Genomic DNA, 9,479 nt, shown 5'->3' with positions numbered 1-9,479 from the left:
GGGTTAACAGTAATTCAGCATGGACCTTTTCTTGTTTCTCAGTGATCAGACTGTCAATATTTCCAAATAGATTTTCTATTAGTGTTACTGTGGTTCTTTTGGTTTGAAATAGAAATTCTAAATGTAAAAAAATAATAATAATAGAGTTCACCAAAGTGAACCACTTTAAGGCATAAACAAGGTAACACATATTAAGGGCTTCGATTTCAATATTTGCTGCTGCTGTAGTTGTTGGGTGTCATCAAGTCTGCTCCAAATTACAGCAACCTTGGTCCTCTGTGATCCTCATAATCATTGCTACATGTGAGTCTCTTATTGAAACCACCGTATCAAACTATCTTCTCTTCTATACTTTCAAACACCACCGGATAAAAAAAGAAAAATCTTCAATCTTTTTTTGTTTTTTTTTTTAAGTGACCTGTAATTTGTATCAAAATGTCTACCAACTGAATAAGAGAACAGGTTTCATAAAGAACTCTTTCAGGATATCTGTCGTACACAATTATAACCCACAAGAGCTATAAATCACACACTTCTTCAAAACTTCAGCTGCCAAGATGACGGTTTGACTTTGAATCTGATTAACAGAAATGTAAGATGACAAAACATTTAAGAAGTTATTACTGAATTTAAAATTTAACATAATATGAGAGCTGGCAAGTACAATCTGATGCTTTTGCTGTTAGATGCAGTCAAGTTGGTGCCAGCATACAGTGACCCCGCAGACAACAACACACCAGTCTCACTGTCTCTACTGTGATTAACTCCAGTGTCGCGCAGTTCTGACTCAGCGCTTCTTGTTGAGAACACTGCTTTTCTCGCCGGCCCCCTTCTTCTTGAAACATACCCCCCACCCCAGGGACTCTCTCCTTCTAATAATAAGAACAAAATATCTGAGAAAATGCCTCACCATTCTTGCTTCCAAAGAGCATTCTGGATACTCAAATAATTGTATGCTATGTACATTTTTGCTTACCACACAACTCCCTCATGAATTAGCTCCTTTTACACACTGAGTTATATGCCTGTGCAATTACTTTCATGGTATGTTGTTTGCGTCAAATGCAGTCATTGTAGTTTCCGAGCCTAATAAAAAAGATTCTAGGTTATCTTTCTATATCCTGATAGCAAAATGGCACCAAAGCACAAATTGCAGCCACACAGTATGATTTTCAGCTGGCCAAAGAGGACTCTGATTCAAGTATCTCCATATGTGGAATACCAACAGAATCACCTATCTAAATTCACTCAGAGCTAAAGCTAAAAATTTCCAGTTGATTTTATAAATCTCAAATGGAAATCCACTCACTCAACATACAATCATTTCTCAAGGCCCTTCTTTTCCTTTAATTGAACCAGTGTTGGGCATGGTGATAGCTATCCATGCACTGTGATGCAGTTTCAAGGTGTGCTTGTAGTGGCTACAAAAACATCTGCAGTATTGGCCTGTGCTTGTCATATACAGAAATACTAAAAAGGTCCTGCTTGCTGAAAGTGAAGAGGATTTGAAGCGCTTGCTGGAGAAGATCAAAGACTGTGCCTCAAGATAGACTACATCTCAACATCAAGACACAAAAAACTCTCACAACTAGACTGATAGGCATATGGTAGAAAGAGAAAAGACTGAAACTGTCAACAACTTCATCTCATTTGGATCCACAATCAATATACTTGATATCAGCAGGCAAGAGAACAGGAGATACATTGCTTAACTGGGAAAATCCATAGTTAAGGACCTCTCCAAATTTTTTAGAAGCAATGATGTTCATTTAAAATGCACCTGACTTAAGCCACTGTGGTCTTTTCAGTCACTGGTTATGCATCTAAATTTTGGACAATGAATAAGGTGACAGAAGAAGTGGTGTCTTTAAACTGTGATATGGAAAAGAGTATGGAATATCCCATGGACTGCCAAAAGAACAGACAGATATGTCTTAGAGAAAGTGTAGCCAGAGTTTTCCCTGGAGGCAATGATGGCAAGGCTTTGTCTCATATACTTTGGGCATTTTGCAGGAGAAGCTATTCCTTGGAAAGGAGCATCACGCTTAGGAAGGTTGAGGGACAGCTAAAGAAAGGAAGATGTTCAACCAAGTAGGTCTGACATAGTGACTGCAACAATGGACTCGAGTGAGCCAGAGACTCTGAGGATGACACAGAATAGGACAGGGTGCAGATTGGTTGTTCTTTGGGTCATTATGAGTTATACTCAACCTGATGGCACCCAGCAACAAAAACAAAAAATGTCCTGAATACATGTTAATGATATTAAAACATTCACTACTGTTTGAAAGTTTTCATTAATTGTTATTGTTGTTGCTGCTGATGATGATTGCCATCAAGTTGAGCACAACTTATAGTGACCCTATGATCAAAAGGCCTGAAGCCTTTTCTATGACTATCGGCATTTATCAAAGTTCATAGAGTTTCCTGAGGCATGTTGTTTAGGATGTGGGTGCCACGCCTGCTTCCAAATCTGTCCCAAACTGGGAGCTCCACCAAACACTGTCCACCATGGGTAACTGCTATGGCATTTGACACCCCAGTGGAACAAGATTCATCATCATAGTAACCCCAGGTTACCTCAGTACAGCATACTGACAGATGAGTGCTGTACCACTTAGAAGAATGTTTCTAAAAAATAACAACCAACTTTTAAATAAAAAGGCCCTCACCAAGGTCTTGTTGATTCTAAATTTGAGGCTTAAATAAAAAAATAAAAATAAAAAAACAGAGAAATTGATGAGGAAAGCCAAGCATTTATCTGTTTAATGAGAGAGCTTGCATTCAATTGCCAAATTCGAGAGGAGCACTGCTTGTGTGGTGTAAAATGTATATGAAATTGAGACATATTTTTGTTTTATTAACAGCTGAACTCATCTTGAATTGCATTTTATCATATAAACAGTAGTCCAGATGCTAAATGGATGGTATAAGATCATGCTGATAGAGTCATATGCTATAGCATTCCATGAAAAAGTACTCCATCCTTGGCCTGGTTAGCACCAATATGTGCAATAACCATTTGAATTCATAAATCAGTAAGTACTGATGTAATTTGCAAAACTGAGTAACAGCACTTTGGTCAGATACTAAAATAAACAGTTAATATTATCGTAAAGTGGGGGAGATAAAGCAACATTATAAAGAATAAATATCATTGCAATTCATTTAAAGATTCAAATTTAAAGTAAAAATGGCTGTAAATCTTTATGGCAGGAAAACGCTGATCTTTCTCCCCCAGTGCCAACAGTAGTTTGGAACTACTGACCTTTTGGTTACATTCTATATACATTATGCCACCAAGGATCTTAAAAAAAAAAAGCAAAACCAAACATATAACTACAATCAACATTCCAACACTGATTTTAGACAAGTATAGAAGTCAGCAAAGTTTACAGGTAGTTATGCCATGAAAAATCATTGGAAAATGAGGATGTTTAATCCAAAGAAAATACTAAGAAACATATTTAAGGATAGTTTTCAGTTGGGAAAGTTGAAGCATTTTAAAAGCATAATAGCACTCTAGAGTTGAGTTTAGTGGCAGAGTGGGTAAAAGTTTAGCTCTATTACCATATCGCTCAAGATAGGAATTCTAACTCTGTCAATCAATGGTTGTAAAGTCTTAGAAAAGCTTCATGTAGCTAAATCTTATGTCCCACACCATGAAATTGGCTAAAGTAATAGAAATAACTGTAAAGGATTTCAACAGGGACTAAGTGAAGTAAAAGCTGCAGTTCCAGCCATACCAAACCCAGTATCATCAAGTGGATTCCAACTCATAGTGTCGTGTCCCTCCATGGGTTTCCTGATACTATGCCTTTTACTAAGGAGACTGCCTAGGTTTGTCCCTCTTTCAGACCACCTGGCAGATTTAAATTACTGGCCGTTCAGTTTGAAGCTATCCTCATCAAGGTGCCTGTTATTACTGTTAAGTGCTGTCAAGTCAAGCACAATGTATAGTGACCCTATGAACAAGAGATCTGAACCCTGTCCTTTTCTGTAGCATTCTTATCATCTCCACTAAAATCATGTTAGGTAAAAATATAAAGAATACAAAGTGATGTCAAATAGAAAGATGGCCCTCTCCTACTTCTTTTCTCTTTGAGTTCCATTCCTCTCTATGTATCTAATCAAATGGAAGCTAAAACTTTTAAAGATTGCTCTAATTTTTAAGTACAGAAAATCTAAAATTAAAGGTGTATAGGTATAGGAGACATAAAGAAAATAAACAAATGTAACTAGATGAGCATCATCTCTCCATGTTCATAGGGTTTCTGGAGGCAAGCTATTTCAGAATTGGATGTCACTCCTGCCTCCAAGCTTGTTTTAATCAGGGAGCTTCACCAAACACTGTCCAACATGGACAACCGTTATCACATTTGGCACCTCAGTGTCACAGTGTTCAGCATCACAGCAACTATGAGTTACCCTGTACAGCAAATGGACAGACCAGAGCTATATGACCTAGAAGAATGTTTGACAAAAAACAATTAAAACCTGGCCCGAGAACCGTCAACTGAAAGTGTCAGGTCTTATTCATAGGGTAGCAATGAGTCACCTACGACTTGAAAGCACTTAACAGCAACAACATAGAGAGCTGAGTTAGCCTAGCGGACAAGAGAGTGATGCTACCAAGCCAAAGGTTCAATCCACGGCCCTCAGGTCTGGTTTTAATTGTTTTTGGTCAAACATTCTTCTAAGTGGCATCACTGGTCTGCTCATTTGCTGTACAGCGGTAACTTGTGGTTGCTGTGATGCTGAACACTGTGATTGATGTGTCAAATGTGATAATGGTTACCCATGGCAGACAGTGTTGGTGGAGCCCCCCTATTAAAAAAAGCTTGGAAGCAGGAGTGGCATCCACTTCTGAAATAGCTTGCCTCTGGAAACTCTATAAACCTAGAGAAATGATGAAAGTCACACAAGTGTTCAGGTCTTTCGCTCTTAGTATCGCTATGAGTTGTCTATCATTCGACGGCACTTAACAACAACAACAGGTGAGCATAATTATGACTTAGTGAGTAGTTCATTGATGCACAGCCATTTCCATACTCTCTAGAGCTAGAATTACAGAACTTTAAGGGGCTTCCAGGGAGGTCTGATGGCTTAGTGGTAGAAGGTGCATTGCAATCCCAAAAGGATGTAGTTCAAATCCACCAGCTAATCTGCAGAAGAAAGATGACCAATTTCTTCCCATGCAATTAACTGCCTCTGAAAACTGTTGGGTCAAGTATGGGTCAGTTCAGATTTGACAGGACACAGCAAACACAAAATGTGACTTCCATTCTTGACAAGGTCTTCCTTTGATTTGGATCCCTAATTGACACCATAAAAATCTAAGTCAAGAAGTCAAATGACATAGTGTGTAGGGCAAATCTTCTGCAAAAGATTTCTTCCAAGAGCTCATTTGCACTTTGTCCTCTTTTAAAGATGCCATTTTGAAAACTAAGGTGCACCTGATTTCAATATAAGCCATGGTATTTTCTATCACACCACATGCATGAGGAAGTGGGACAAGAAGGATGGGTATTCTCCTCCCATGTAATTCACTGCCTCTAAAATCCCGATGGAGGGTCAGCGACGCTTCAGTTCTAACTCAATGGCACACAACAATAGCAAAGAAGAAATAAGACCTTTGCAATGTATTGGTGAAGAATAATGAATACACCAGGGGCTTTGAGCAGAAAGACAAACTGGTCTTAGAAGTTCTGCTAGACTTTTTTAGAAGCGAGGATATTGAGACTTCAGCTCATCTCTTTAGAGCATTTTCTCAGGAGGAACAAAACTTGGAGGAAAACATGATGCTTGGTAAAGGAGAGGCGGGAAAATGAGGAAGACCTTCGATGAGATAAACTGATAAAATGACCATTACAGCAGGCTCAGGTAGAGACTGTGAGGATGACAGGATCAAGCTGAGTCTCATTCTGCAGCACATAAGGTCATTGTGAGTTGGAGCCAACCTGAAGGAACCTAAGAAGAGCAAGGGGCTCCATAGAAAACCCCTGCACATGATATCACTTAACAAACTTAATTTAAATTCAACATTGTCTGCCCTCTCCACTGTATTCTGAGTTGGCTGGTTAGCACAATTCTGGATGTTCGCCTAATATATTAACTTTTAGCAATAAATTTGTAGATAATAATTTAAATATGTCTGTTAAGCAAAAAACTAATTCTAAAAACTAATCATATACTACCTTCAGAATCAAAGCCATAGAGGGAGAGTTCATGTGAGTCCACAAAATGCTATATAAGTAAAAATAACAATAATAATAGTCAACATCCTAGTGGCAGGAAACTGTGCCACCATCCCGAAGGCATGCAGTTTGAATCCACCAGCTTCTCTGCAGGAGAAGGATGGGAAATCTCTTCCCCTGCAATTAAACTGCCTCTGAAAACCCACTGGAGGGTCAGCTATGAGGCGGTTCCAATTCAATGGTACACAACAGCAATAGTAATACCCAGGCTTTTAAAAAACCAAAAATCATCCAGAGAGTTATATAAATTAATATGCTAAAAATGGAGAAACAAATAAGACAAGGAGATGGACAGTACACAGAAGAAAAAGAATTTCATTATTTATTTTGGTAATAGGGCTTTCTTGTTTTCAGGAGGAAAGGTTTTTACTTCAAAAGTAGCAAAGTGTCTGAGAATTTACATCTTGGAGTTCAAAATGGTATTCCTGTGCTATTTTTTTTCCCCCAGCAGTCCATGTATCTGGGTAGAATTTATAACTACTAAGAAGTTTCAATGCTTCAATAATTAAATTGTTGCCTTTGTGAATGTTTGTAATAATCATCATATTAAAGTGATGCCCTTTGGAAATCTGAACTTCATCTCACACCATGTTCCACCATCTTTAGCCTCCATAGAAGGCACAGGATCTTTGGAATCAACATAAACATCTTTTAGTAAGGACAGCAGCTTGTCATTGTTTCTAATAATTTCCCCATTAATTTCTGGGTGGGGACTCATTTCTTCTCATAGTAAAAGGGTGCTTGGGGATGAGGGAGAACTTCATTTTGCTAATTTCCCATTCCACTTGGTTCTCTAGACTGAAGTTCCTAGTCGCTCTAGTCCTAGAGGCCCCCGTTTCCTTACAGCATGATGTCCCTGGGTTCGTGCTGCAGGTGGGGAAATGACACCACACTACAGTTCCAGGCAGGGAGGAAAATGCAACGATGAATGTATGGAAATCCAAAATCTCTGTAAACATTCATTAAAATTAATTTAAAAAAATAAAGATATTTTAAAAAATCTAAGCATATTACTTATGATAATCAAAGTGTACATTTTGGTTACTCTTTGGTATCTATTTGTCAAAGATTTTCAAAGAATGCTTGGGAAAGTAATTATGTAAACTCATACATTCATAATAAAACCCAGAAATACTAAGTGCAAATGAGCATTTTGTCAGAAAAATAGTGATGCAATCAAGTGTCTTTTGTCTCTACAATGTGTTTATTGTAGTGTTTCATTATGTTAATGTCATTCTGCAGGCAATTTCTGAGCATTTATATTAATCTTAACGAAATAAAGTTCCCATTCTTATGTTTTCAATATGATTGGTGACACAAATTAACTGGAAAACATGACTCATTTTCCCTGTATTTCTAGCATCAGTTCTGTTATTATATGAACTTATCTCATAAGAAAGAAAAGATTCTTTGGGTGTTTAAATAAATTATGATATAGACACATAAGGTAAAGCTGGAATGAACCACATATTCCACAAGTTCTCAGAAGCTGAGAAGTCCATGTTTGACAACTTAATAAAACTAAAAACCTGAGGATTAACTTAATGCAATACATTCTCTAGATTTGAGTCAGATTCTGATTTCAAGAACACTTACTTTGGGCATGTCATCAAGAAAGGTCCATCCATGTAAAAGAACATCATGCTTGGAAAAAAGAGTTTCAGGGAAGATCCTTAAGGATTGGCATTATGACTGTAACAATATATTTAAACACAGTGGAGGGTGTGTTTTACTTGAAAATGTCAAATGACTTTCAGTTCTAAATAACTGATGACTGGGGTAGGTGTGTCTGAGGCAGTAGGGTTGGTTCAGGATAGGGCAGGATTCATACCTATTGTGCCCAGGGTCATTATTAATCACAGTTGACTCTATAACATATAACAACAATATAAAGGGTCAGTGGTATCAAAGAATCATTGCTGAGATATCATAAGTGTTGGGCTCCAGGACAACAAACTACTCACTGTGCAACACAGGAGGCAAAGAATTTACTTCAAATACTACCAAAGCTACTTATTTTCTGGATAGAAGAACCTGGAAGCTCAACATAGTCTGCCTTCACTCTACTTTTCTATCAGTACTCTCTTCCCAGGACTATCTTATCCAGTCTTTTAAGAGCTCTAAATTTCATATAACCCCTGAAGGTTCACAGATACTGTCTCCAGACCTGACCAAGTCTCCCATGGTCCAAACAACTACCCAATTGCTTTGCTTTCTGGACACCACCCCTCAATGTTTTAAATAGGCTGACTAGCAGGAGCAGCATCCACTTCTTAAATAACATGCCTCTGGAAACTCTATGAACTTTGATAAATGTTGATAGTTATAGAAAGGCTTCAGGACGTTTATTTATAGGGTCACTATGAGTCATACTTAACTCAATGGCAATCAAACAACACAACAACATCTTTACATTGAGAGATTAAGGTAGTTAGCTATTTCAACTTGCTCAGATCCACAATCAACACTTGTGGCACCAACAGCCAAGAAATCAAAAGGTAAATTGCTCTGGGATAGCTACTGTCAGGGACCTCTCCAAAGTGCTGAAGAGCAACGATGTCAGTCTAGAGATTGAGGCGTGTCTGATTCAGGCCATGGTCTTTGCATTTACATCTATGCATCCATCAGAGAGCTGGACAATGACAGAGTTGACAGATGAAGAAACAATGCCTTTGAGTTGCAGTGCTGGAGAAGAGTGTTGAACATACCATAGATTGTCAAGACAACAAATAAGTTTATTCTGGAGAGGGTGAAATGAGGCTGCTCCTTGGAGGTAAGAATTCTGAAGCTCTGTCTCACATACTTTGGGCATGTGGTCCCTGAAGAGGGACATCATGCTTGGAAGGGTGGAGAGACAGCACAGGAGAGGAAGACCCTGGATGAGATGGATTGACACGGAAACCAGGGTAATGGTGGTAGGCGTGTCAGATACAATGATACTGGCTAGGGATAGGGTAATATTCAGAGCTATTGTACACATGATCACTATGAGTCACAGGCAACTTGATGGCATATAACAACAACAATAACTTAATAGTAAGCATGCCAAGAGAATTCCTACATTAGAGGCTCTAACCCAGTTGTGGCATCTGCTTAGAATGTCCTTTCTCTTCATTCCTATTATGCTCATATGGTGGTGGTGGTGTTAGGTGCCATCAAGATGAGTACATAGCGACCCTATGAACAATAATAGAGCCGAACCCTGTCCTATCCTGTGCCGTC

The 9,479-nt window shown here is 38.4% G+C and overlaps 1 pseudogene; it reads right to left on the bottom strand.

Annotated features, from left to right (window-relative positions):
• Positions 1-6,579: 6,579 nt before the first annotated feature.
• LOC102862310 lies at positions 6,580-7,900 on the bottom strand (annotated as a pseudogene).
• Positions 7,901-9,479: the final 1,579 nt, after the last annotated feature.

This window comes from Elephantulus edwardii, unplaced genomic scaffold (assembly GCF_000299155.1).
Source record: "Elephantulus edwardii isolate Elephantulus edwardi_28Jun2011 unplaced genomic scaffold, EleEdw1.0 scaffold00124, whole genome shotgun sequence".
Lineage (NCBI taxonomy): Eukaryota > Metazoa > Chordata > Mammalia > Macroscelidea > Macroscelididae > Elephantulus > Elephantulus edwardii.
Note: the sequence above shows the minus strand (reverse complement) of the source record. Positions and strands in the feature narration are given on the sequence as shown.